Source organism: Hemiscyllium ocellatum, chromosome 11, assembly GCF_020745735.1.
Source record: "Hemiscyllium ocellatum isolate sHemOce1 chromosome 11, sHemOce1.pat.X.cur, whole genome shotgun sequence".
Classification (NCBI taxonomy): domain Eukaryota; kingdom Metazoa; phylum Chordata; class Chondrichthyes; order Orectolobiformes; family Hemiscylliidae; genus Hemiscyllium; species Hemiscyllium ocellatum.
The window spans coordinates 64,718,935-64,746,242 of record NC_083411.1 but is presented as its reverse complement, the minus strand read 5'-3'; the positions used below and the strand labels follow the sequence as shown (position 1 = coordinate 64,746,242).

Below are 27,308 nucleotides of genomic sequence, written 5' to 3'. Positions count from 1 at the left end.
CAAGGTGAAATGTAAATTCTGTCATCTGAAAGGAGACTATTGATTGCTTGCTAAATGAATTCTGATTGGCAGAGATGTTGCCGTGGAGAATGCACCCACTAATGCTGATTGACAATTAACTGCCAGGTTTTGATTAGAGAATGTGGAATTTCACGCCATGGAGAGGAAGAGGCTGAGGGGGATTTCACTAACGTTCACAAAATAATGAGAGGTCTGGGCAGAGCAAACAGGAACAATTAGCTCAATCTCATTAAATCTGTGCTGTTTAGACCTTGATGTTTTGATTGATTTGCAAAAGTAGCAAATAGAGTCATAGAGATGGACAGCACAGACACAGACCTTTCAGTCCAATCGTCCATGCTGGTCAGATATCCCAACCTAATCTAGTCCCATTTGCCGGCATTTGGCCCATTTCCCTCAAAACCCTTCCTAATCATAGACACATCCAGATGCCTTTTAAATGTTGCAAATGTACCAGCCTCTAGCACTTCCTCTGGCAGCTCATTCAAAATACGGATTACCCTCCGCATGAAAAAGTTACCCCTTACATCCCTTTTAAATTTTTCCACTCTCACCCTAAACCTGTGCTGTCTAGTTCTGGACTCTCCCACTCCAGGGAAAAGACTTTGTCTATTTACCCTATCCAAGCCCCTCATGATTTTATAAATCTCGAGAAGGTCACCCTTCAGCCTCCAACACTCCAGGGAAAACAGCCCCAGCCTATTCAGCCTCTCCCTGAAACTCAATCCTCCAACCCTGGCAACATCATAGTAATTTTTTTCTGAACCCTTTCAAGTTTCACAACATCCTTCCAATAGGAGGGAAACCAGAATTGCAAATGATATTCCAAAAGTGGCCTAACTAATGTCCTGGGCAGCCACAAATTGGCCTCCCAACTCCTATTTCAATGCTGTGACCAATAAAGGAAAGCATTCAAGACACCTTCTTCACTATCCTATCTAATTGTGACTCCACGTCCAAGGAAATATGAACCTGTACCTCAAGGTCTCTTTGTTCAGCAAACCACAGCCCCCCCCCCCCCCCCCCCGCCCCCCCCCCGACCCCCACTCCCCCCACGACCTTCCCAACAAGTGTACAAGTCCTGCTCTGATTTGCCTTACCAAAACATAAATGACAAAATGCACCGATCCTTGTGGCACACCATTGGTCACAGGCCTCCAGTCTGAAAAGCAACTCTCCATCACCACCCTCTGTCTTCTACCTTTGAGCCAGTTCCGTATCCAAATAGCTAGTTCTCCCTGTATTCCACGAGATCTAACCTTGCTAATCAGTATTCCATGAGGAACCTTGTTGAACACATTATTGAAGTCCATATAGATCACGTCCACCGCTCTGCCCTCATCAATCTGCTTTGTTACTTCTTCAAAAAAACTCAATCAAGTTTGTGAGACATGATTTCCCACGCACAAAGCCATTATAATGATCCCTAATCAGTACTTGCCTTTCCAAATACATATAAATCCTGTCCCTCAGGATTCCATCCAACAACTTGCCCACCACCGATGTCAGGCTCTCTGAAATATAGTTCCGTGGCTTGTCCTTACCACCTTTCTTAAATAGTGGCACCACGTTAGCCAACCTCCAGTCTTCCAGCACCTCACCTGTGACTATCGATGATACAAATATCTCAGCAATCATTTCTCTAGCTTCCCACAGAGTTCTTAGGTAGACTTGATTAGATCCTGGGAATTTATCCACTTTTATGCATTTCAAGACATCCAGTACCACCTCTTCTTCAATATGGACATTTTTCAAGATGTCACCATCTATTTCCCTACATTCTATATCTTCCATGTCCTTCTTCACAGTAAACACTGATGTAAAATACTTGTTTAGTATCTTCCCCATCTCCTGCAGCTCCACACACAGGCCTCCTTGCTGATCATTGAGGGGCTCTATTCTCTCCCGAGCTGCACTTTTGTCCTCAATGTATTTATAAAATCCCTTTGGATTTTTCTTAAACCTATTTGCCATTGCTATCTCATGTCCCTTTTTGCCCTTCTGATTTCCCTCTTAAGTATACTCCTACTGCCTCTATACTCTAAGGATTCCTTCGAACTCTGCTGTCAATACCTGACATATGCTTTCTTCTTCTTCATAACCAAAACCTTAACATCTGTAGTCATCAACATTCCCTATACCTACCAACCTTTCTTTTCACCCTAACGGGAATATACTATTTCTGGATTCTCATTATCTCATTTCTGAAGACTTTCCATTTTCCAGCTGTACCTTTACCTGCAAACATCTGCCCGTGATCAGCTTTTGAAAGTTCTTGCCTAATGCCATCAAAATTGGCCTTTCTCCAATTTCGATCTTCAACTTTTAGATTCAGTCTATTCTTTTCTATCACTATTTTAAAACGAATAGAATTATGGTCGCTGGCTCCAATGTGCTTGCACACTGACACCTCAGTCATCTGCCCTGCCTTATTTCCCAAGAGTAAGTCAAGTTTTGCACCTCTCTAGTCAGTACATCCACATACTGAATCAGAAGATTTTGTTCAGCACACTTAACAAATTCCTCTCCATCAAAACCCTTGATACGATGGCAATCCCAGTCTAAGTTAAAATCCCCTACCATACCAACTATTATTCTTACAGATAGCTGAGATCTCCTTACAAATTTGTTTCTTAATTTCCCACTGACTATTGGTGGGGTTTATAATACAATCCCATAAGGTGATCATCCGTTTCTTATTTCTCAATTCCTCCCAAATAACGTCCCTGGATGTACTCCCAGGAATATCCTGCCTCAGTAGAGCAGTTATGCTATCCTTTATCAAAAATGCCACTCCCCCTCCTCTCTTGCCCCCCTTTCTATCCTTCCTGTAGGATTTGTATCCTGGAACATTAAGCTGCCAATCCTGTCCATCTCTGTAATTGCAATGACATCCCAGTCCGATATTCCTAACCATGCCTTCCCCGTTAGCTCTCTTGAATTGAAATAATTACAGTTTAATTTATCAGACCAACCTGTAGTTGTTTTCTGCTTTGTTCTTGCCTGCTTTAACTAGTTACCTTTCACTATTTCCCTGGGTCCCACTATTCCACCACCCCCCCCCCAAACCACCCCCACCTCCACCTTACTGTAGCTCGAGCAATTTTCCCTGCCAGTATATTCATCCCCTTCCAATTCAGGTGCAATCCATCCTTCTTGTGGAGGTCACTTCTACCCCAGGAGAGATTTCATTGATCCATTAATGTAAACCCTTCTCCCCTGCACTATCTCCTCAGCCACACTTTCATCTGCTCTTTCCTTCTCTTCATACCCTCATTAGCTTGTAGTACCAGGGTTATTCCACATATTGCTACCCTAGAGAACCTCCTCTTGAATTCCTGCCTAAGCTTCTATATTGTCCCTTTAGAATCTCATCCTTTTCCCTTCCTATATCATTAGTTCCAAAGTGTACAATGACCTCCTGCTGGTCCCTCTCCCCCTTGAGAACATTCGGCACTCTCTCCAACATATCCTTGATCCTGGCAACACACCATTCTGATTTTTCACTGTTGGCCCCAGAAGTGTCTGTCTATGCCTCTGACTAGAAAGTCCCCTCTCACAATTGATCTCTTGGAACCTGACGTACCCCTCATTACATTGAGAATCAGTCTCCGGACCAGAAATTTGGCTGTTCGTGCTACATTCCCCGGAAAGTCCATCACCCCCTACATTTTCCAAAACAGCATTCTTGTGTGAGATGGGGACAGCCACAGAAGACTCCTGTTCTACCTGCCTACCCATCCTAATTTTCCTGGAGTTAACCCATCTACCTGAATGTTTCTGCGGCTTTTCTCGCTTCCTATAACTGCCACCCGTCATATTCCCTAGCTCTTGTAAATTCCTTATTGCCTCTAACTGCTGGTCCAACCGAACCATGCGATCTGATAGGATTCACAATCAAAGACACTTCCTGCAGAAGTAACCATCAGTAACATGGAAATGCCCCCTAAACTCCCACATCTGATAGGAAGAGCACCTCACTCAACTAAAGGTCATCGTTGCTCCTTCACAATCTACAGACCCAGAAAATAGCACCATCTTTTTGCTCTTAAAAAAAAAACACTGCTCCATGCTAACTTAGTACCTATGGTTTATATTTTTAAAATTTAATCAACAGACCGATCTCAATAAAAGATATAATTAAGAAAGAATCCACTCCATTCACTACTGTAGATTTACAGCAAGATTACAAGTACAAACTATGCACATGTCTGTTCCTGTGCTGTGAGCTCACCCACACAGGTTCCTTTAAGGTCAGCTGTGAATTTCACTGTTTGTTAAATTTTCCTAAATGCACTCTAATGTCCAGAGATACATGAACTCAAACAGCAAAAGCAGTGATAGTGCAGATTCACTGCTGTGTCAGACAGCAGGGTCAGTCTTTCTCTGACCCTGTGGTCACTGCCTTTGTCTGTCATCCTTCTTTTAAAAGTGCCATTGTTTTGATCTTTTATTGCAGAATCATTCGGTGTACTAGAGACAGCGCTGGATAATCACTGAAATGGGAATAATGTCCAGGGTTATGGGAAAAAGCCGGGGGAATAATACTAAGGCCTTCTGCGCATTCAGAGGGCTGGTACAGGCATGATGGGCTGAATGGCTTGTTTCTGCACCATAACAACTCAGATTCTGTGAACTTTGTGTAGTTGAGACAGACAAATCATAACCTTGGTCTTATATAGAACAGTACGGTACAGACACTAATCCTTCAGTCCACAATATTGTACCGAACATGATGCAAAATTAAACTATTTTCTTCTGCCTGCCATTGGTTCACATCCCTTCATTCCTTGCATATTCATGTCTTTAATTAAAAGTTCCTAAATGCCTTTATCATATCTGCCTCCACCCCCACCCTGGCAGCCTGTTCCAGACTCCTGACACTCTTTGTGTAAAAAAACTTGCCCCTCACATCTCCTTTGAACTTTTGCCCTCTCACCTTAAATGCTTCTCTTAGTATTTTTGAACTGTGGGGGGGAAAAAGATTCTGACTGTCAACCCTATCTATCCATCTCATAATTTTGTAGGCTTCTATCAGCCGCTCCAGAGAAAACAACCTGAGTTTTTCTAGCCTCTCCTTAGAGCTCATGCCCTCTAATCCAAGCCTCATCCTGGTAAACCTCTTCTACACCCTCTCCAAAGCCTCCACATCCTTCTTTTAATGTGGCGACTAGAATTAAACGCAATAGTCGTCATGCAGCCTAAGCAAAGTCTTATAAAGCTGTAACATGACCTCCTGATTCTTGTACTCAGTTCCCTGAGCAATAACGGCAAGTACGCCATAAACTTTCTTTATCACCCTACTTGTGACGATTTGTTTTGATCTGTATTTGATGCTGAAATGAGCTTCTGACAACATTTTCATAACACCACTAAAACCATATATTTTTGCCTGCATCATCTGATTCGATTCCTCTGTAGTTACAGAAATCCTCTGTTGCAAAAATCCACACCCATGCAGTCATGCCAATGGCACTTGGCTAATCAAATAGCAAATCGAGAGTTTGATGTTGGAAAAGCACAGCAGGTTCAGGCAGCATCCAAGGAGCAGGAGAATCGACATTTTTAGCTAAAGCCCTTCATCACGGCTTTAGCCCGAAACATTAATTCTCTGCTCCTTGGATGCTGCCTGACCAGCTGTGCTTTTCCAGCACCACACTCTTGACTCTGACCTCCAGCATCTGCAGTCCTCACTTTCTCCTATTCAAGTAACAACTCAGCTGACCTCCCAAATCCGACCCTCTGTGAACTTAATAATTCAAATCTGTGCTCTTAATTACATCAAGTCCTGATCATCGATCATTCCTTTCTCACGAATTCATATTGGCTCCTGCTTAAGTAAGTACTCAAGTTGAACATTCTCCTGCTTGTTTCCAAATCTTTCCATGGTCTTGGCTCACCCTTTCCTGGAAATCTCTGTGACATGTGTGGTTGTCTAAATCAAGCATTTTGAACCCTTGCTGTTTAAATAGTTTGACCATTAGTAGATGGCCCCTCAGTTGCTGAATTACGGGACTTTGGAATTCCTTCCTCAAAACTCACTGTCTCCCTGCCTTTTCTCTCATTGAAAGCATGAAGAAACAAAATGTGAGATTGATCTTGACAAACCTGTACTGAAACCAGGAAATGTTCCACGTGGACTTTATTCGAAAACTACTGAATCCCACCACCTAATGCCATTACTTGTTATTACAACCAGACAAACGTAAAGATCTGCAATGCAGAAGACACCATTCTGAAACTGAGAGATAGTTTTGAAACAGTCCAAACTCCAACTTTGTAAGGTGCATAAATAGTGTATGAATTGATTGAGAATTTAATGAAATCAACCTAACAATCTGTGATCCATGACTGAAATACAAAATATAGAGTTTAGATTAGATTAGACTTACAGTGTGGAAACAGGCCCTTCGGCCCAACAAGTCCACACCGACCCGCAACCCACCCATACATTTACCCCTTACCTAACACTACGGGCAATTTTTAGCTTGTCCAATTCACCTGACCCGCACATCTTTGGACTGTGGGAGGAAACCGGAGCACCCGGAGGAAACCCACGCAGACACGGGGAGAATGTGCAAACTCCACACAGTCAGTTGCCTGAGTCGGGAATTGAACCCGGGTCTATAGGCGCTGTGAGGCAGCAGTGCTAACCACTGTGCCACCGTGCCGTCCACAGTTTAGTGGACCTTTTGTTTATATTTGTTAAATTAAGGTGACCTGCATTTTCCAAGGTATTGCAACACACTGATATGTTCATATTTGTGATGTGTTCCAATAGTGCAATTCTTTTATTATTTTAAAACCTATCTTTGATTTAATTGCATAAATGTGATAAATTATGTTTTTTTGTAACATTGAAATAACAATAGTCCTATCAGATCACAGGGCTGCTCTCTCAACAGAGAGTGAGGTGATTGATGGTGGTTTAACCTGAGGATCAAGGGGAGAGTTCCAGAAGGAGAGTTCATCACAGTAACCTCAGCTGGTACAGGGATTGGCATCACTCAGCATCACCAACTCACCCATCCAACCAATTGAGCTAACCGATCCACTTTCTTTTAGTTGTATATTCAAACATTCACAGATACTACTTCCAGTCCACTCCAGCTTTAGTGCCTGAACCAAGATGGTATCACGGTGGACTGAACTGAGCATAAGTGAAAGGACAACAAAAAGACATTTTGATTTTGAAACAATATGCTTTGCATTGCATCTATCATGATCCAAAACCTAATTTTATGTTCTCTGTTCCTTAATCTTTAAAAGATTTCAAAGAGTCCCTCACCTGCCACAAGGTGGGGCCCTCAGCTTGGACAACTCTCACCACAGCCATGATGGGGATCCACATAATACAGAAGATGGTCATACACCAGCCCAGTGCTCCTGACCAGACAGGGTATTCAACAGATCCATATCTGAGTGGGGCAAATGTTGTCAAGGACCAGATTAAGACTGCCTGAATGTGGATAAGATACAAAACTAAATCAGAAACAGAATGAGAGATTGGGTATTTTCAGTTTAAATCAAAATAATGTGTAACAGCTTCTTACCACCAGCAAACACGGAGAGATCAGAATCCAACACATTCTCCACCACAGCCAGAAGAGCCAAGTCCTTTCCCGAATCATCATCTCAATGTCCTTGATGAATCTGTTTGTCCCTGTGAACAACAAAGAAGAAGAGAGACACCATCACTCACTCTGTCCTGTCTTTAGGGCAGCTTGTTTACTGTTGAAGTTCATCTTGTACAGGGTGGCACTGATGAACAGGTTAACCCAGAGAAGGGATTGCTCCAGATTTCAAACAGGATAAGGAAATTGATTCTTGTCACCAACTGATTGATCTTTCTCTCTCATTTTGGGAACAAGGGTCCATCCCAGCACAAATTGGAAACATAAGCTTTTCCTGGAATGAGTTCTTCTTGGGCGATGAAGGTAACTTGGAATTTGAAACACAAACAGATCAATCATGACCGTATTGATGGTGGAGCAGGCTTGAGGGGCTGAATGGGTCTATTTCTGCTAAGGACTTGTAAAATATGAAAGTGAAGAGTTCATAACAAACCCTAAATATAGAAACATGTGAACAACAGCAAAAATAGGCTAATTTTCTCTAATCTTATTACAAATCACTTGTTAGGGATACGATTAATACTGATAGAAACCAATGAAGGGTAAAGAGTGGGGTGTTTCCAATGTAAAGAACAGGGGTATAAGTGTAATTAATTAAAACTTATAAAATACACCATTGAGTTAAGTGCAATAGAGATGACCACTTAGGTGATATGTTGCAGCTGTAGCATGTGGGTGCTGCTGGATTCCTAAAGAAATCCAGTTATATTGGATCAGCTCAAACATTTGATATAGTACCACACATGAGGCTCCTTAATAACCTGAGAGCCCATTGCGCTGGGTGTACAGTATGACCATGGATAGTGAATTGGTGAGCTGATAGAAGATCGACAGCAGTATCTTGTCGGGATCTGGATGATGTGAGCTTGGCAAGGTTTATTCGAGAATTGGATGAGAACTGTAGCAATTCTGATGTCGGGAAGACCATATTTTTTTTTATTCTTTCAGTAAGCAATGAGCTGAATCTGTCACTCAGCAGTGATGAGTTCCTAATTAATGGGATTATACCCCATTAAGCAGCAAGCTAATGGTACAACATGCCTAACTAATATTCAGCTTCCTATCTTAAACTCACCTAACAAGCTCAACATTGAGAAAACTTGACCTGGAGATTAGAGTGGGGATCTCGTGAATTCAGCTTGTTACCTGCTCCAAATGACCTAAATATTAGGCACTGAGGTCTCAGAGAATACTCCAAGGATGCCAGCCACATACACTTTACATTCATGGTATTGGATCTGATATGTGCCAGTCTCTAATATCTTGCTGGGCCATCTCAGAAAATTTCTACACTTCAGTACTGCACCACAGTCTGCCCCAGTGACTATCATTGTAATGCCTCGGCCAGCACACCCAAGAGCATGAACCCAGGCTGCATCTCCAGGCTGGTCACTTGCTGTCCCAATTCTCACTCATTCTGAGCTGGCCTGGATGCTCACAACACCTCACCCTTGCCTTGCCTTTTGCCTTTGTGTGTTTGCTACCTCAGCCAGGGATATTATTCCAGTCGCTCCTTGCCATTTAGTGCAGACACAAAGGAAGGAATCTTGTTGTGGTTGTCAACAGGACTCTGTCAAATCAAGGAGGGTGTAATGGAGTGCTGGCACAGTAAGTCATGGGCAGTCTCTGATACCAATTCTATGTGCTTAGACATGGGCAACCAGCTGCTCAGGGTGGTCAACATTAGTGTTTACTCCACGTAAGGGGTTAGGAACTGAATGAAGGTCAGCCCACCACCTGGCTTGAGTCTTTCTGCTCTACTGTGGGCTGCTTACTTCCTGAAATGAGACAGAGGCAGGTATTAATGGAGATGAAAGGACGTGTCCCAATTGTTACTGTAGGTGCAGCTGGGAAGTATCCTTAGTGAACAAGCAGTGCAGAGGGACTGCAGGATTAATGGTGTCTGGGATTGGGGTAGGTGTGAGTGAGCGGAGGCGGACAGATTGCAAGCTGTAGTGAGATTGGTAGGGCATGAGACTCAGTGGAAGGTGGGTATAGCAAGAGAGTTACGGTGAGGGTGAGATAACAAACATGGTAGCACTTACTAGCAAAGTGGAGAAGATCATTGACTTCCTTCTTTCACTGCTGGGTATTCCTCCAGATGGCTGAGATTGCACTGATCCAGGTGGCAACCTCGGACCAGGTTATCATGTCGAGGGTCTAACCAAAGTAACAAGTACTAATCCAAAACTCTACACATTAAATAAGATAGAGAGATCATAATAAATTATCAAGGTGATGGTGTCAAAACTGGACAGTAAGGAAGATCTTACAGGTACAGAACAGTGTAATGGGGTCACATGTAGTACGACTTGTAACCAAGATCGTGGTTGAGGCCATCTTCATGGCTACAGAACTCAGCTATTGGTTTCAGCTCAGTAATTCTGTGCTATTGTGGTCCTCAAGATACAAAACAACACAGAATTATTGTGAGGTAGCAGTGCTCACCACTGGGCCACTGTGCCACCCAAAGTGGGAACATTTTCAGGATGGCAACCTGTAACTGTATCACAGAGATTAGAGCTCGGGCCTCGATTATGACTGGAATGAAGAAAGTAAATATACAATCACCAAGTTTCCAAATCACAAAAATAGGTGGGAGGGCATTTGGTGAGGATGACACAAAGATTCTATTGAGAGATACAACAGGTTATGTGAAAGAACAAAAACTAGCCAGGTAGAATATAAAGTGGAAAAATGTGAGTAATACACTTTGGCGGGAGGAATAGAGGAGTTGAATATTATTTGACTGAAAAGACTGCAGAAAGCTGCAGCACAGAAGGATTTGGGGTTCCTTGTGCATAAATCTGAAAAGCCTGGCCTTTAAATTTTATGGGTATGAGGGAAGGAAAATGGATAGTTGGCCTTTATTTCAAAGCAAACAGAATACAAAAATAGGTAAGCTTTGTTATAAATGTTCAAGGCACTAGTGAGACCATGGCTGGAATATTCGGAACAGTTTCTATTCCTCTATGGGATGAGGATGCCACTGGCTCAGTAGAATTTATCGTCCATCCCAGAGAGCAGTTAAGAGTCAACCATACTGCTATGTGTCCAGAGTCACATGTTGTCCAGACCAGGTAAGGATAGCAGTTTCTTTCCCTGAAGGACATTAGCAAACCAGAGGGTTTTTTCAATCATTGACATTGATTCAAAGTCATAATTGGACTCTTAATTCTAGATTTTTATTGAATTCAATAAAACGGGGCAGCACAGTGATTCAGTGGTGAGCAATGTTGCCTCACAGCACCACGGACCTGGGTTCAAATCCAGCCTCAGGTGGCTGTCTGTGTGGATTTTGCACATTCTCCCCATGTCTGTATGGGTTTCCTCCAGGTGCTCCAGTTTCCTCTCACAGTCCAAAGTTATGCAGCTTGGTTGGACTGGCCGTGCTAATTTCCTCTATAATGTCCACGGATGTGCAGGCTAGGCTGGTTAGGCATGGGAAATGCATGATTACGGGGATAGGGTAGGGGTCTGGGTCTGGGTAGGATGCTCATCAAAGAGTTGGTGTGCACTCGTTGGGCCAAATGGCCCGCTTCCACATTGCAGAGATTTTATGATTCAAATTGCACCATTTGCCATGATGGGATTCGAGCCTGGATCCCTAAGGCAGTACCTGGGTTAACAATCCAGCGATGATATCATCAGGTCATCATCTCCCCCTCAAAAAAAATGTATTGGCTTTGGAGGCAATCCAAAGAAGGTTCATGAGATTAATTTCGGATATGGAGAGATTTTCTTTTCAGGAGTGTTCGAGTAGTTTGGGCTTGAGCTCTTTTGAATTTCGTGGAATAAGAGGCGATCTATTTTGAAAAGTATATGATTGTTAACGATTGTGCTTGATCAGATATAGGAATAGAGGCTGTTTTCACTTATGCTAGACTCTGGGACCAGAAGGCATCTCCTGAGAACCAAGAGGTTACATATTTAAGACAGAGATGAGGAAGACTTTTTGCTCTTAGAGTGCAGTGGTATTCTTTTTACCACAGAGTGCTGTTGAGGCTGGGTATATAAGTCTATTCATGTAAGATAGATTGTAAATCAGGAAAGGAATCAAACATTGTGGGGAAATGGTAGGAAAGTGGAGTGAAGGATAGTCAAATCAGCCATGACCTCATTGAATGGTGGCGCAAAATCAGTGGGGTGAATGGCCTACTTCAACTCCTCTGTCTTATGGTCTCATTGTCTTAAGTACTTATATTGCTATAAAACTCATACTTACACAGTCTGGGCTCTGTGCTGCCTCACTACATACAACAAACACACAGTAACTGCAAGCTGGCTGCTAATATTATCACTGCTACTGAAGGTCAGTCAGGAACCTTTGTACATCACATATTTGTGAAGCAATCTAACAGCAGAAAGATAAGCTCCCTATGTGATCTTGGATTTGTGCAATAATACAAGTATCAGCAATTAACAAGACAATGACTGTAGTAAAATTGGCTGAAATCCAGCAAAAACAAGTGGATCCTGAGTGAAGGATGCAAAAAATGATGTTGTGTGTTTCATGCTGGTTTCTGGAACCAATTCGGTTTCATTGTCAGGAAGAGCAAGTGAATTCTGATACACGTCTGCCAGCATCTGATTCATTTGGTCTGATTTTATTAAAGAAACCTTAATTTTCACAAAGTACTTTAAATTTAATATGTTTATTTGTTTCGGTCTCTTTTATGATTGACTGACCATAGATCCAGTTGAGACCGATGAGTTGCAGGAGAGCTGTTATAACGAGAATCCAGTCCGTAACGTAATGATCCATTAAATTTAGCCAGTAAATCCCAGCCTAAAATTAAATGGAAAATTCAAAAATGTTACACAGGAAAATGATCGTACTCTTACTTTCAAATTCAGACTTTGATGAGATTTGAAAAATGTTTACATGTAAGTGCTTATAATAAAAGCACAATTCTAACTAAAGCAAATTCAGAAGTCACAATGTCAGGTTATATTCCAACAGATTTATTTGAAATCACAAGCTTCTTCATCAGATGATGAAGGAGCAGTGCTCTGAAAGCTTCTGATTTCAAATAAACCTGTTGGATTATAGCCTGACATCGTATGACTTCTGAAATTGTCCACTCCAGTCCAACATTGTCACTTCCACATCATAACTAAAGCAAAATACTACAGATGCTGGAAATCTGAAACAAACACAGAAATTCCTGGAAAAAATCAGCAGGTCTGGCAGTATCTGTGGAGAAAGAAACTAACATATTGATTCCAGTCTGGTACAACTCATCTTCAGAACTGTTCCAACACAATTCTAACTCGATGCTCAATATTCCCTCATTCATTTGTGTGTGGGATTCAATAATGTTGCTGTTTCCTCTTCTCCATTCTCACCTGAAAGTCATTTTTGAAATGGGGAGATCAGAATTTACCTGCAGTGTTCCAAATGTGATCTCACATGATCAAATAAGTGAAGAGGTTACCTCAGAGTCCAATTGGACCTTGATCAGCTGGGCCAATGGGCTGAGGAGTGACAGATGGGGTTTAATTTAGATAAATGTGAGGTGCTGCATTTTCGAAAAGTAAGTTAGGGCAGAATTTATACACTTAATGTTAAGGTCCTGGGGAGCGTTGTTGAACCAGGAGATCTTGGGGCGCAGTTTCATGCAGAAGGTGGTGTGTGTATGGAAGTTTTGGAGGCTGGTATAATTACAACATTTAAAAGGCTTTTGGATGGATATATAAATAGGAATAGTCTAGAGTGATATGGGCCCAATGCTGGCAAATAAGACTGCATTAATTTAGGATATCTGATACCATGGATGAAGGATCTGTTTCTGTGCTGTACATCTCTGACTTTATGACCCTATGGGTGGCATGGTGGCTCAGTAGTTAGTACTACTGCCTCACAGCGCCAGAGACCCAGGTTCAATTCCCGCCTCAGGCAACTGTCTGTGTGGAGTTTGCACATTCTCCCTGTGTCTGCGTGAGCACTCTCCGGGTATTCTGGTTTCCTCCCACACTCCAAAAATGTGCAGGTTAGGTGAGTTGGCCATGCTAAATTGTCTGTAGTGTTAGGTGTAGGGGAATGGGTCTGGGTGGGTTGCTCTTCGGAGGGTTGGTGTGGACTTGTTGGGCCGAAGGGCCTGTTTCCACATTGTAAGTAATCTAATCTAATCTAAATACATCCTAGATTTAGACATCATGACCCCTCATGTACATCTTAACTCTTTGCCTCCAGTTTTAACTGCCCGGGAACATTGCATTAATGGGATTTGTGAAATTACCAACTCTCCCCACTCAGTATCTGAACTACATTCCCATTCAACACAAATATCTGAATAAGGGAACATGGCTCAGGAGTAGGCCATCCTGTCCCTGGGGCTTACTCCACCATTTAATAAGGTTAAAATCACACACCAGGTTATGATCCAACGGGTTTACTTGGAAGCACTAACTTTCTGACCGCCGCTCCCTCATCAGGTGGTTATGGAGTATAAGATCGTATGACATAGAATTCAAAGCAAACTTTTGAAAGCTAGTGCTTCCAAAAGAACCTGTTGGACTATAACCTGGTGATATGTGATTTTCAACTTTGTACATCCTAGTCCAACACTGGCACCTCCACATAATTTAATAAGGTTACCGCTGTTATGAATTGCTTTGAATATATTTGCGTCCTTCTTTCCATAATACAAGCAATACTGTATACAGACTCTCACATTATGGAACCATCAGTGCACTGTATAACTGAAGCTTAACATCTCTACTTTTGTATCCACTCAGCCTTGCAGCAAATGATAAAGTTATATTAGCTTTCCCAAATATATAGGTGAGGATTGCAAATGCTGGAGATCAAAGTTGAAGAGTGCGGTGCTGGAAAAACACAGCCAGTCAGGCAGCATCTGAGGAGCAGGAGAGTTGATGTTTTGGGCATAAGCCCTTCATCAGGAATGAGGCTTGTGGGCCAAGGGGGCTGAGAGATAAATGGGAGAGGGATGAGGCTGGGGGGAGGATAGTTGAGAATGCACTAGGTAATATATCTCCCTCCCCACCCCTATCCATGGTCCATAAAGACCATTCCTTCTGCAACTCCCTTGTTCAGTCCATGCCCCCACCAACCCACCCTCCTATCCTGGCACCTTCCCCTGCCACCAAAAGAATTGCAGAACTCCACCCACGCCTCCCCACTTACCTCCGTCCAAGGCCCCAAAGGAGCCTTCCACATCTGTCAGAGATTTATCTGCACTTCCACACACATCATCTACTATGTCTGTTGCTCCCAATGTGGTCTCCTCTACATCGGGGAGACAGAACTCCAGTTTGCAGAACGTTTCAGAGGGCATCTCCAGGACACACGCTCAAACAATCCCATTGCCCCATTGCCGAACACTTTAACTCCCCATTCACTCAGGACATGCAAGGCCTGGGCCTCCTCCACCGCCAAACCCTAACCACCCGATGCCTGGAGGAAGAATGCCTCATATTCCACATTGGGACCCTCCAACCACATAGGATCAATGTGGATTTCACCAGTTTCCTCATTTTCCCTCCCCCCACCTTATCCCAGATGCAACTTTCCAACTGGACACCACCCTCTTGACCTGTCCTACCTGTCCATCTTCCTTCCCACCTATCTACTCCATCCTCCTCTCTGACCTATCGCCTTCACCCCCAACTTCATCTACCTATCGCATTCTCAGCTACCTTACCCCCAGCCCACTCCTTCTCTCATTTATCTGTCAGCCCTCTTGGGCCACCAGCCTCACTCCTGATGAAGGTCTCATACCCAAAACATTGATTTTCCTGCTCGTTGGATTCTGCCTGATCTGCTGTGCTTTTCCAGCAGCACACTCTTCGTTTTTCCTAAATATATTGGAGGGTTGTTTTTCAGACTGGAAACCTGTGACCAGTGGAGTGCCACAAGGATTCCTGCTGGGTCCTCTACTTTTTGTCATTTATATAAATGATTTGAATGTGAGCATAAGAGGTACAGTTAGTAAATTTGCAGATGACACCAAAATTGGAGTTGTAGTGGACAGCGAAGAAGGTTACCTCAGATTACAACAGGATCTTGATCAGATGGGCCAATGGGCTGAGAAGTGACAGATGGAGTTTAATTCAGATAAATGCGAGGTGCTGCATTTTGGGAAAGCAAATCTTAGGACCTATATGCTTAATGGTAAGGGCGGAGGGAGTGTTACTGAACAAAGAGACCTTGGAGTGGAATCGCTGGTAGATAGGATCGTGAAGAAGGCATTTGGTATGCTTTCCTTTATTGGTTAGAGTATTGAGTACAGGAGTTAGAAGGTCATGATGCAGCTGTACAGGACATTGGTTAGACCACTGTTGAAATATTGTGTGCAATTCTAGTCTCCTTCCTATTGGAAAGATTAGATTAGATTATTTACAGTTTGGAAACAAGCCCTTCGGCCCAACAAGTTCACACCGATCCGCCGAAGCGCAACCCACTCAGACCCATTCCCCTACATTTACCCCTTCATCTAACACTATGGGCAATTTAACTTGGCCAATTCACCTAACTTGCACATTTTTGGATTGTGGGAGGAAACCGGCGCACCCGGAGGAAACCCACACAGACACGGGGAGAATGTGCAAACTCCACACAGAGAGTCACCTGAGGCGGGAATTGAACCCGGGTCTCTGGCGCTGTGAGGCAGCAGTGCTAACCACTGTGCCATCGTTGTGAAATATGAAAGGGTTCAGAAAAGATTTACAAGGATGTTGCCAGGGTTGGAGGATTTGAGCTATAGGGAGAGGTTGAACAGGCTGGGGCTGTTTTCCTTGGCACGTCGGAGGCTGAGGGGTGATCTTATAGAGGTGTACAAAATTATGAGGGGCATAGATAGGATAAATAGACAAAGTTCCCTGGGGTCAGGGAGTCCAGAACTGGAGGGCCTAGGTTTAGAGTGAGAGGGGAAAGATATAATAGAGACCTAAGGGGCAACTTTTTTCCACACAGAGGGTAGTACGTGTATGGAATGAGCTACCAGAGGAAGTGGTGGAGGCTGGTACAATTGCAACATTCAGAAGGCAATTGGATGGGTATATGAAAGGAAGGGTTTGGAGGGATATGGGCTGGGTGCTGGCAGGCTGGACTAGATTGGGTTGGGATACCTGGTCAGCATGGACAGATTGGACTAAAGGGTCTGTTTCCATGCTATACATCTCTATGACTCTATATGCTGCATCTGCACAGTAACTTTTGATTGTCACGCATCCTTCTGTCTCTCAGAGTTCTGCAATCTCTAATCATTTTGATATGATGTTTTATTTTTTATTCTTCCTGCTAAAAGGGAAACACTTCATGTTTTCCTACATTATACTCCATTTGCTACATCTTTGCCCACCGACTTAAACCATCTTTCTCTTTTTATAGCCCCCTTATGTCTTCCTTGAAAATTACTTTCCAATTTTATGTCATCAGCAACTTTGGTAGCTGTGTCTTCTACTGCTTCATCTATGTCATTGATGTAAATTGTAAATCATTCAAATGCCAGAATTTACCCTGAGGCACGCCACTTGTTACATCATGAGAACCTGAAAAAAAAACACATTTGTGCTGACTCTCTGTTTACTATTAGCCAGCTAATTTTCTGTCCATGTCAATATGCTAACCCCTGTACCATGAGCTCCTATGTTCTACAATAAATATTAATGTGACACTTTATCAAATGCCTCTGGAAATATAAGAAAAAGTACATCCACCATTTCCCCATTATCCAAACACTCATATTATTTCTGACATAATTCTAACAAATTGGTGAAATATGTTCTCTCCCTTCACAAGACCGTACTGGCTCTATTTGACTACTTCAAAACCTACATTGTCATGCCACAAATTCCTTAATAATAATTGCTAACATTTTACTTATAATAGATAGTAAGTTAACTGCTCTGTATTTCTTTCTTTTTGAATAAAAGATTTATATTTTCTAACCCAGTCAGAGAGTCAAAAGGTGTGGTGCTGGAAAAGCACAGCTGGTCAGGCAGCATCCAAGGAGCAGGAGACAATAGACAATAGGTGCAGGAGTAGGCCATTCAGCCTTTCGAGCCTGCACTGCCATTCAATATGATCATGGCTGATCATTCCTAATCAGTATCCGCTTCCTGCCTTATCTCCATAACCCTTGATTCCACTATCTTTGAGAGCTCTATCCAACTCTTTCTTAAATGAATCCAGAGACTGGGCCTCCACTGCCCTCTTGGGTAGAGCATTCCACACAGCCACCACTCTCTGGGTGAAGAAGTTTCTCCTCATCTCTGTCCTAAATGGTCTACCCCGTATTTTTAAGCTGTGTCCTCTGGTTTGGCACTCACCCATCAGCGGAAACATGTTTCCTGCTGCCAGAGTGTCCAATCCTTTCACAATCTTATACGTCTCAATCATATCCCCTCTCAGTCTTGTAAACTCAAGGGTATACAAGTCCAGTCGCTTCAGTCTTTCAGTGTAAGGTAATCCCTCCATTCCAGGAATTGACCTTGTGAACCTACGCTGCACTCCCTCAATAGCCAGAATGTCTTTCCTCAAATTTGGCGACCAGAACTGCACACAGTACTCCAGGTATGGTCTCACCAGGGCCCTGTACAGCTGCAGAAACACCTCATTGCTTCTGAACTCAATCCCTCTTGTTATGAAGGCCAGCATGCTATTAGCTTTCTTCACTACCTGCTGTACCTGCATGCTTGCCTTCATTGACTGGTGTACAAGAACACCCAGACCTCTCTGTACTGCCCCTTTACCTAAATTAATTCCATTGAGGTAGTAATCTGCCTTCCTGTTCTTGCCACCAAAGTGGATAACCATACATTTATCCACATTAAACTGCATCTGCCCATGCATCTGCCCACTCACCTAACTTGTCCAGGTCACCCTGTAATCTCCTAACATCCTCATCACATTTCACCCTGCCACCCAGCTTTGTATCATCAGCAAACTTGCTAATGTTATCGCTGATGCCATCTTCTATATCATTAACATATATTGTAAAAAGCTGCGGTCCCACACGGATCCTTGCGGTACCCCACTGGTCACTGCCTGCCATTCCGAAATGGAGCCGTTTATCACTACCTTTTGTTTCCTGTCAGCCAACCAATTTTCAATCCAATCTAGTACTTTGCTCCCAATACCATTCGCCCTAAGTTTACTCACTAACCTCCTACGTGGAACTTTATCAAAAGCTTTCTGAAAGTCCAGGCACATTACATCTACTGGATCTCCCTTATCCATCTTCAGAGTTACATCCTCAAAAAACTCCAGAAGATTAGATTACTTACAGTGTGGAAACAGGCCCTTTGGCCCAACAAGTCCGAAGCACAACCCACCCATACCCCTACATTTACCCCTTACCTACGGGCAATTTAGCATGGCCAATTCACCTGACCCGCACATCTTTGGACTGTGGGAGGAAACCGGAGCACCCGGAGGAAATCCATGCAGACACGGGGAGAATGTGCAAACTCCACACAGTCAGTCGCCTGAGGCGGGAATTGAACCCGGGTCTCTGGAGCTGTGAGGCAGCAGTGCTAACCACTGTGCCACCGTGCTGCACGATTAGTCAAGCCCGATTTCCCCTTCATAAATCCATGCTGACTCTGGCCTATCCTGTTACTACTATCCAGATGTGCCGTAATCTCATCCTTTATAATAGACTCCAGCATCTTTCCCACCACTGAGGTCAGACTAACTGGTCTATAATTTCCTGCTTTCTCTCTCCCACCTTTCTTAAAAAGTGGTATAACATTAGTCAGTCTCCAATCCTCAGGTACCGATCCTGAATCTATCGAATTCTGGAAAATAATCACCAACGCATCCACAATTTCCCGAGCCACCTCCTTCAGTACCCTGGGATGTAGACCATCAGGCCCCGGGGACTTATCAACCTTCAGACCTAACAGTCGCTCCAACACCAAATCCTGGCAAATACAGATTCCCTTAAGTTCAGGTCCTTCGGTCACTGCTACCTCAGGGTCTTCCCCAGTCTTGTGTCTTCCCCAGTGAACACAGATCTGAAGTACCCATTTAATTCTTCTGCCATTTCTTTGTTCCCTGTAATATATTCCCCTGCTTCTGTCTTCAAGGGCCCAATTTTAGTCCTAAACATTTTTTTGCCTTGCACATACTTGAAAAAGCTTTTACTATCCTCCTTTATATTATTGGCCAGTTTACCTTCGTATCTCATTTTTCCTCTGCGTATTTCCTTCTTAGTAATCCTCTGTTGTTCTTTAAAAGCTTCCCAGTCCTCTGTTTTCCCACTTATCTTTGCTATGTTATACTTTTTCTCTTTTAACTTTATATGTTTCTTAACTCCCCTCGTTAGCCACGGCCACCCATGCCTCCTCCTGAGATCTTTCTTCCTTTTAGGAATGAACTGATCCTGCAACTTCTGCATTATACACAGAAATATCTGCCATTGTTCCACCACGGTCATCCCTGCTAAGGTATTGCACCATTGAACTTTGGCCAGCTCTTCCCTCATAGCTCCATAGTTCCCTTTATTCAACAGAAGTACTGTCACTTCCGACTGTACCCTCTCCCTCTCAAACTGCAGATTGAAACTTAATGTATTATGGTCACTACTTCCCAATGGCTCCTTCACTTCGAGGTCTCTGACCAATTCTGGTTAATTACACAATACTAGATCCAGAATTGCCTTCTCCCTGGTCGGCTCAAGCACCAGCTGCTCTAAGAATCCATCTCTGATGCACTCCATAAAGTCTCTTTCTTGAGGTCCAATACCATCCTGATTCTCCCAGTCTACCTGCATGTTAACATTCCCCATAACAACTGTAGTAACATCTTTACCACAGGTCAATTTCAGCTCCTGATTCAACTTACATCCGACATCCAGACTACTGTTTGGGGGCCTGTAGATGACTCCCAAGAGGGTCATTTTACCCTTAGTATTTCGCAGCTCTATCCACACTGACTCTACATTCCCTGACTCTAGGTCCCCTGGCGCAAGGGACTGAATATCGTCCCTTTCCAACAAGGCCACTCCACCCCCTCTGCCCGTCAGTCTGTCCTTACGATAGCACGTGTAGCCTTGAATATTCATTTCCCAGGCCCTGTCCACTTGAAGCCACGTCTCAGTTATCCCCACAATATCGTATCTGCCAATTTCCAAAAGAGCCTCAAGCTCATCCATCTTATTTCTAATGCTTCGTGCGTTCATATACAGCATTTTTAATTTGTTACTGCTCTCACCCTTCCCATCAACCCCTATTCCACTCAACCTTACAGCATGATCCCTTTTTGAATTTTCTGCCTCATTGATACCGTTGTCTTTCTTGACTTCTCTTGTTCTAACTTTTCCTTCAACTTCCTTTTTGTACATCCAGTTTGTCCCCTCCCCCCCGCTACTTAGTTTAAATGTAGCGGTGTTGCAGTAGAAAACCTGCCTGCCAGAATGCTGATCCCTAACCTGTTAAAGTGCAAACCGTCTCTCTTGTAGAATTTATATTTGCAACAAAATGTACCCCAGTGATTCAAGAACTTAAATCCTTGCTTCCTGCACCAGTTCCCCAACCACACATTCAAGTCCATTATCTCCTTGTTTCTGGCCTCACCAGCCCGAGGAACTGGAAGCAAACCAGAGATAACCACCTTGGACGTCCTGCTTTTCAGCCTTCATCCTCGTTCTCCAAAGTCCCGCTGTAGTATGTGCCTCCTCTTCTTCCCGACATCATTTGTGCCGACATGTACCACCACCTCTGGCTCTTCACCCTCGTCCTTGAGGATTTCCTGCACTCTGTCCGCGATGTCTTTCACCCTGGCACCAGGAAGACAACACACCATCTTTAAATCCCGTCTGCTGCCACAAAAACCCCGGTCAGTTCCTCTCACGATGGAGTCCCCTATTACCACGGCTCTATGCGATGTCCGACTCTTCCGCTCTGCCTCTGCGCCAACTTTTGATTGACAGACCTGGCCGCCTCGCGGACTGGCAGTGTCATCAGTCTCCACTGTTTCCAACAGCTTCAACTTGTTCCTGACAGGTACTTCTCCTGGGGTCTCTTGCACCTGTCTCCTCTCTGCCTTCCTCATCGTCTGCTCTCTTTTGCTCTCTTCTGGCATGATTGGTGTAATAACCTCGCTGAAGGTCTTGTCCAGAAAGATCTCATTCCCTCGGATGAGCCTAAGGTCCTCGAGTTCTTTCATCAGCGCTGCAATATGCTCGGTCAATAGCTGAATGTGCACCCACTTTCCGCACATGTACGAGTCAGACACACCAGAGTCATTGACCTCCCACATCAAGCACATAGCGCACTGAACCAGCTGGGCAGTCATGTCTTCACCCTCTTCAACTGTGGCGTAGTCACTTCACTCAACCTCCTTTTCAAAGACTCCTGAGCTGAAGCCTCACTCTTCGATTAAAAACTTCCTTAGACCCTTGTTTTGTAGCAAGCCTGTGGACTCTTAATTTAGGTTCTTAACACACCCACTCTAATAGCAAATCACTTACCTTCCCGACCGACTTTGCGCTCCGCCTGAACTTCCGCCCAGCTCCCGCCGCTCTCTGCTGCGAAAAGAGAGAGTTGACGTTTTGAGCACAAGCTCTTCATTTCTGATTAAGGGCTTAAGCTCAAAACATCGACTCTACTGCTCCTCAGATGCTGTCTGACCAGCCGTGCTTTTCCAGCGCCACACTTTTTGACTCTAATCTCCAGCATCTGAAGTCCTCACTTTCTCCTGTCGGCCCGACCAAGTAATAATTGAAGTTTCCTTCCGTAAAGGACATTAGTGAACCAAAGGGGTGTTTCTAACAATCAACAATGGATTCATTTGAATTCATTAGACTCTTAATTCCAGAGTCTATTGAATTCAAATTATACCATCTGCTGTGGCAGGATTCAAACCTGGATTCCCAAAACATTCCCTGGATCTCTGGATTAACAGTCTACCGATAATACCAGTAGGCCATTGTCTCCCCTAAGGCTAGGCTAAGCTAAGCATGTTTGCAGACAGTGAGGGAGAAAATTCTGATGCCGATGATCATGACATGATGCTGAGTTGCAGCATCTAACATCAAGGCAACTGAGTTACCAGTCAAGAGCAACTGAAAATAACACACTTCTCTTCAAATCGGTATACAATCACCAGGTCAGAATGAGTTGTCAAACCTCCAAAACGATTTATTGATGATTGGATTATCAATCTTCTTAATTTACATTTTTATTGTTTGTTGGTAACCTCAGTCAATGCAGAAGTTGAACCTGTGTTGTTGGTGCCCCTCTCCCTCCGCCCCCCCCCCCCCCCCCCCCCCCCCAACATTGTAAATCAGCCATCCAGGAGAAAGTGAGGACTACAGATACTGGAAATCAGAGTCAAAACGTGTGGTGCTGGAATCATCTTCCTGGTAAAGAGCTTATGGTCGAAACATCAACTCTCCTGCTCCTCAGATGCTGCCTGACCGGCTGTGCTTTTCCAGCATCACTCTCTTTAAAACCAACCATCCAGCCAACTGAGCCAAAAGAAAACAGTGTGGTGGTGGTGGATAAGCAGGAATATCATAGGGGATAGTGGAGGAGCTGATCATCACAGGAGGAGACTGAAGAGAAACAGAAGGAACATCGGTGAAAAGGGAGAAGGCTAGGAGAGGTGGGGAGGGTATATAATGTAGAGGAGGAGGGTAGAGTGTGAACAAATCAAAGGAAACATTAACGGCCGCATCTTTCTCTTAACTGGCTCATACAGAGGGCTAGCAGAGAATGTGCACTATAATGGGAAGGGTTCAAGATCTCTTCCTGCACAACGCAATTATACCCAACAGAAACAGAAATTGAAGAATATGATTGCACAAGGCCTCATTTGAAGGCTTGGCAATGAAGGGAAGCTTTTGCTACAGATTAAAAGTGAATGAACAATTCCGTGTCTCAAACATAATTTCTCTCAGAGAGAAGCACTTGGGTGCACCAACAGTGACAATGGTGGTGGAGCTGGTGGGAAGCAGAGAGTATTCCACATACAGCCATGCAGGAGCATTCACAGGTACATGTATCTGGAAGTTAAGGGCATAGGGATCAGGCCACCTGCGGAATTCTAAAAGCAAAGGAATGTGGATGCTGGAAATCTGAAACAAGAACAAAATTTGCCAGAGAAACTCAGCAGGTCAGACAGCTTCTGTGGAGAGAAAGCAGAGTCAACATTTCAGGACCAGTGATCCTTCTTCAGAACTCATTGTTGCTAGGAAAAGATGGGATATACACTGAAGACAGGGATTGGGAGAACGGAGTGAACAACAGGTGGAGATGGAGCCCACACAAAGAGAGAACACTTGTTAGGCAGACAAAGGAATGGATACTGTTGAGCCTGGGTGAAAGAAAAGTTGCTTATGGGGACCATTAGTGAGTGAAAATGGGTTAGCTGTGATGAAAGGAGCCCAAGGTCATCTGGAAACTCTGGTCAGCATCCCATTTCCATTTGGGGTCCCTGCAGTTGTCAGGACTCGATATCAAGTTCAATATTTTTCGGGCCTGAGCACCTTCATCCATGTCATCCCTCCCACTGGGCCTGACCTTGTCAAAACAGTGTTGGGGCATACATAATGGTAAATTCATTGCTTTTGGATCCAATATTCTATCACAATAACAATCTAACTGTTTGAACATAGGACAGAAAACATTTCTTCAAGAGGCATGCTTTTCAAACATAAACAGATGCTTGTAGCTGAAGCTCTTTAGTAAACTCTATTGCCTCATTATACCAGGGGCATATGGGCATAGGGTGAAAAAGGCCCCTGTACAGCTCACTGTGTATTGCTCAGTTCACAACAGAAAAATCGAGAAGACTGTGAGGGTGTATCAGGCATGTCAAAGTCAGCCACCACATCAACAGAAAAAAAATTTCTCTACCCTCACAAGATTCCAATATATCTTTGGTTGAAGCTTGTAACAGATTTACTTACCATCCACGGTGACAATTTTCACCAAGTCACTGAGTAATATTCCAATTTTCCAACCACCAGACATTGGAAGGATTACTCAACTACACCCATGGTAATCACCATAAGTATAAAGTGCATTGTGTACCTGGAGAAAATATCTGAAATTGGATCATACTGCACTGATAAATATCTTATGGACCTAGGATACCTTGGATGTGTACTACGTGGGGTCTAAATCATGTGACAGCCTCACCACATTATCCCAGACCCAATATTTTTGCTGAATGAAATGGTTCATACTATTCAGCCATCCGTCATGAAGTGAGCAACCGGACACCATCTCCATATTGCCATGTCACACTTCATAACAATACGTCTAGGTATGGGCTTTCTATTACCAGCAACAATCACATTAAAAAGCAAGTCAGGACACATTTGTCAAGTCATGAACAGTCCAATTTCCTGTAAATATGGGATAAACATCTTGAACATTCAGGCAGAATAAAAACAGCACTCATTTGACATCTGGGTGTGGAATTATCTAGTTTGTGAGAGTGGTAAAAGGTTTGAATCATACATCCCATCCAGGGAACATGGTCACCCACAGAAGTACTCAGAAAGTGCAGTGAGCCTTAAACTCAAGGAGTCACAATATCTAATGGAACAATGAGAAGGAGGAATAGAAAATAATTTGGGGAATTGTACAACATTCTAACATTGAGCATTCTGACTGTGCACAGAGCACCACCAGAGGTAAACTCAGGGAATGAAAATGTTGAACGCAACCATGAAAATAATCTCCTCTTTAACAAAAGGAAAGTCACCAAAATATCAGTGAGCCAAGAACAGTCAGTTGATAAATCTAGATCACAGGACAGAAAGAAGATCATGAGATCTGGAAGGATTATTAAATTATTGATTCATTGTACAACCACTTAAAGTCTTAAACAGTTCAATTCTTAAACTCCTAAGCACAGTGACCTATTTTTGGAGTGATAGTTCTCACAACCAGTCTGAGAAATATTTATTTTCATTCATGTATGTTATAGGAATATAGTAATATCATTTTAAGAAGAACATGCTGATGAGCATATAACCTTGATATAATACATGTCACTGACAGCTATAGACTTGTTTAGTGTGCAGTACATATTGCGAAGGGAGAGCAGCTATGCTTCCCTGTAACAACTAACCGCGATAACGAATGTGTCTGCTGAGCAATTTTATGACATTAAAAACTGAACCGTGGTCCTGTTTCCCAGTCCTATTGTAAGAGTGGATTATCTGAGAATAAACTCAGAATCACAGCAAGATATCAATATGACATGATCACTGCACAACATTAAACAACTGCAAAAAGAAAGGACCAGAACACTAATGCCTTCTTTATTTTTTCATCCTGTGAATTTGATCACCTTTTACAGTTACTGAGTACATGTGAAAACAGCTGATATCACTGAAATACAACCTACCTGTGTCACACATAGAAGGCCAAGCAGATAAAATAACGAACAAACACCAGCTGTCAGAAGAAGGCGCTTTGATTGGACCAATGTAGGGAACTGGTCTTGCAGGGCTGTCATAACTGTTTCTGATGGAAGAAAATGTCAAATGAAGACATTAATTAATAACTTGCACAATGACAGGACAAAACATCACTGGACACACCAAAGCCCCGGAGTAAAAGGTTTTTGCATCCATTTTCTGGCTCTGAGATATGTATTTTTCCCCCAGTTGTATTTTTCCTGTTGCTTTGATGCAGAGGAAAACTGCATCATCGTTATCCTCAAATATCACGTAGGGTGTTTCAACGTGAGTGAGTTTCAACATGAGTGAGTTTCAACATGAGTGAATAAGTTTGCTGACCATCCTGCTCCCTGTAAGGCAGGTAAATAAAAATCCCCATCTCTTGAACAGCAAGATCTGTCTCAACGAAAAGATAAATTCTAGGCATGAGAGCAAAGAAAAGATATAGAACATTAACATCTGAGATTGAAGATCACCAGAAGAGCTATTGGGCAGAGGAACATAGAAATTAGGAGCGAGTGGACAATTCAGCCCTTCAAACCCACTCGACCATTTGTCACATTCATGGCTGTTCTTATTGTGGTTGCAATTCCTGCCTGTTTCCCACAGCCCTTTGTCCCATTTTTCATCAAAACATATCTATTTCTTTCTTGAATTTGTTGATTGATTCTGCCTCTTCTGCACTCTGGGGCAGTGAGATCCACAGATTCACAACCCTGTCAGAGAAATAGTTTCTCCTCACCCCAGTTTTGAACCTACTTCCTCTCAGGCTATATCTATGACCTCTTGTTCAAGACTGTCCGACAAGGAGGAATATCTGTTCCACATCTACCTTATCAATCCCCTTGAGCATTTTATGTGTGTCAATCAGATCATCCCTCATTCTTCTGATCTCCACATCCTTCCTCAAGTAAAGAAACCAGAACTAGATACAATACTCCAAGTATGGTCTCAACATCATCTCATATAATTGTGACAACATTACTTTTATAAACCAGTTCTTTTGCAATAAATGCCAAGATTCCACTTGCCTTTCTTATTAGATGCAGCCCCTACATACCCACTTTCTGTGATTCATACACAAGGACACCCAGATCCCTCTACACTGAGGCACTTTGAATCTGCTTCTGATTTAATTAATAATTTGCTCTTTCATTATTCTTGCCAAAATATGTAACCTCGCACCTATCCACGTTAAATTCCATCTGCCAGATTCTAGTTCATTCTCTAGCTGTGAATTTTGTTTTGTTACATTCTGTCCCTC

The 27,308-nt window shown here is 43.2% G+C and overlaps 1 pseudogene; it reads right to left on the bottom strand.

The window, feature by feature from the left end:
- Nucleotides 1-27,308, bottom strand: part of LOC132820043 (sodium- and chloride-dependent neutral and basic amino acid transporter B(0+)-like) — a 272,793-nt pseudogene that overhangs the window by 223,523 nt on the left and 21,962 nt on the right.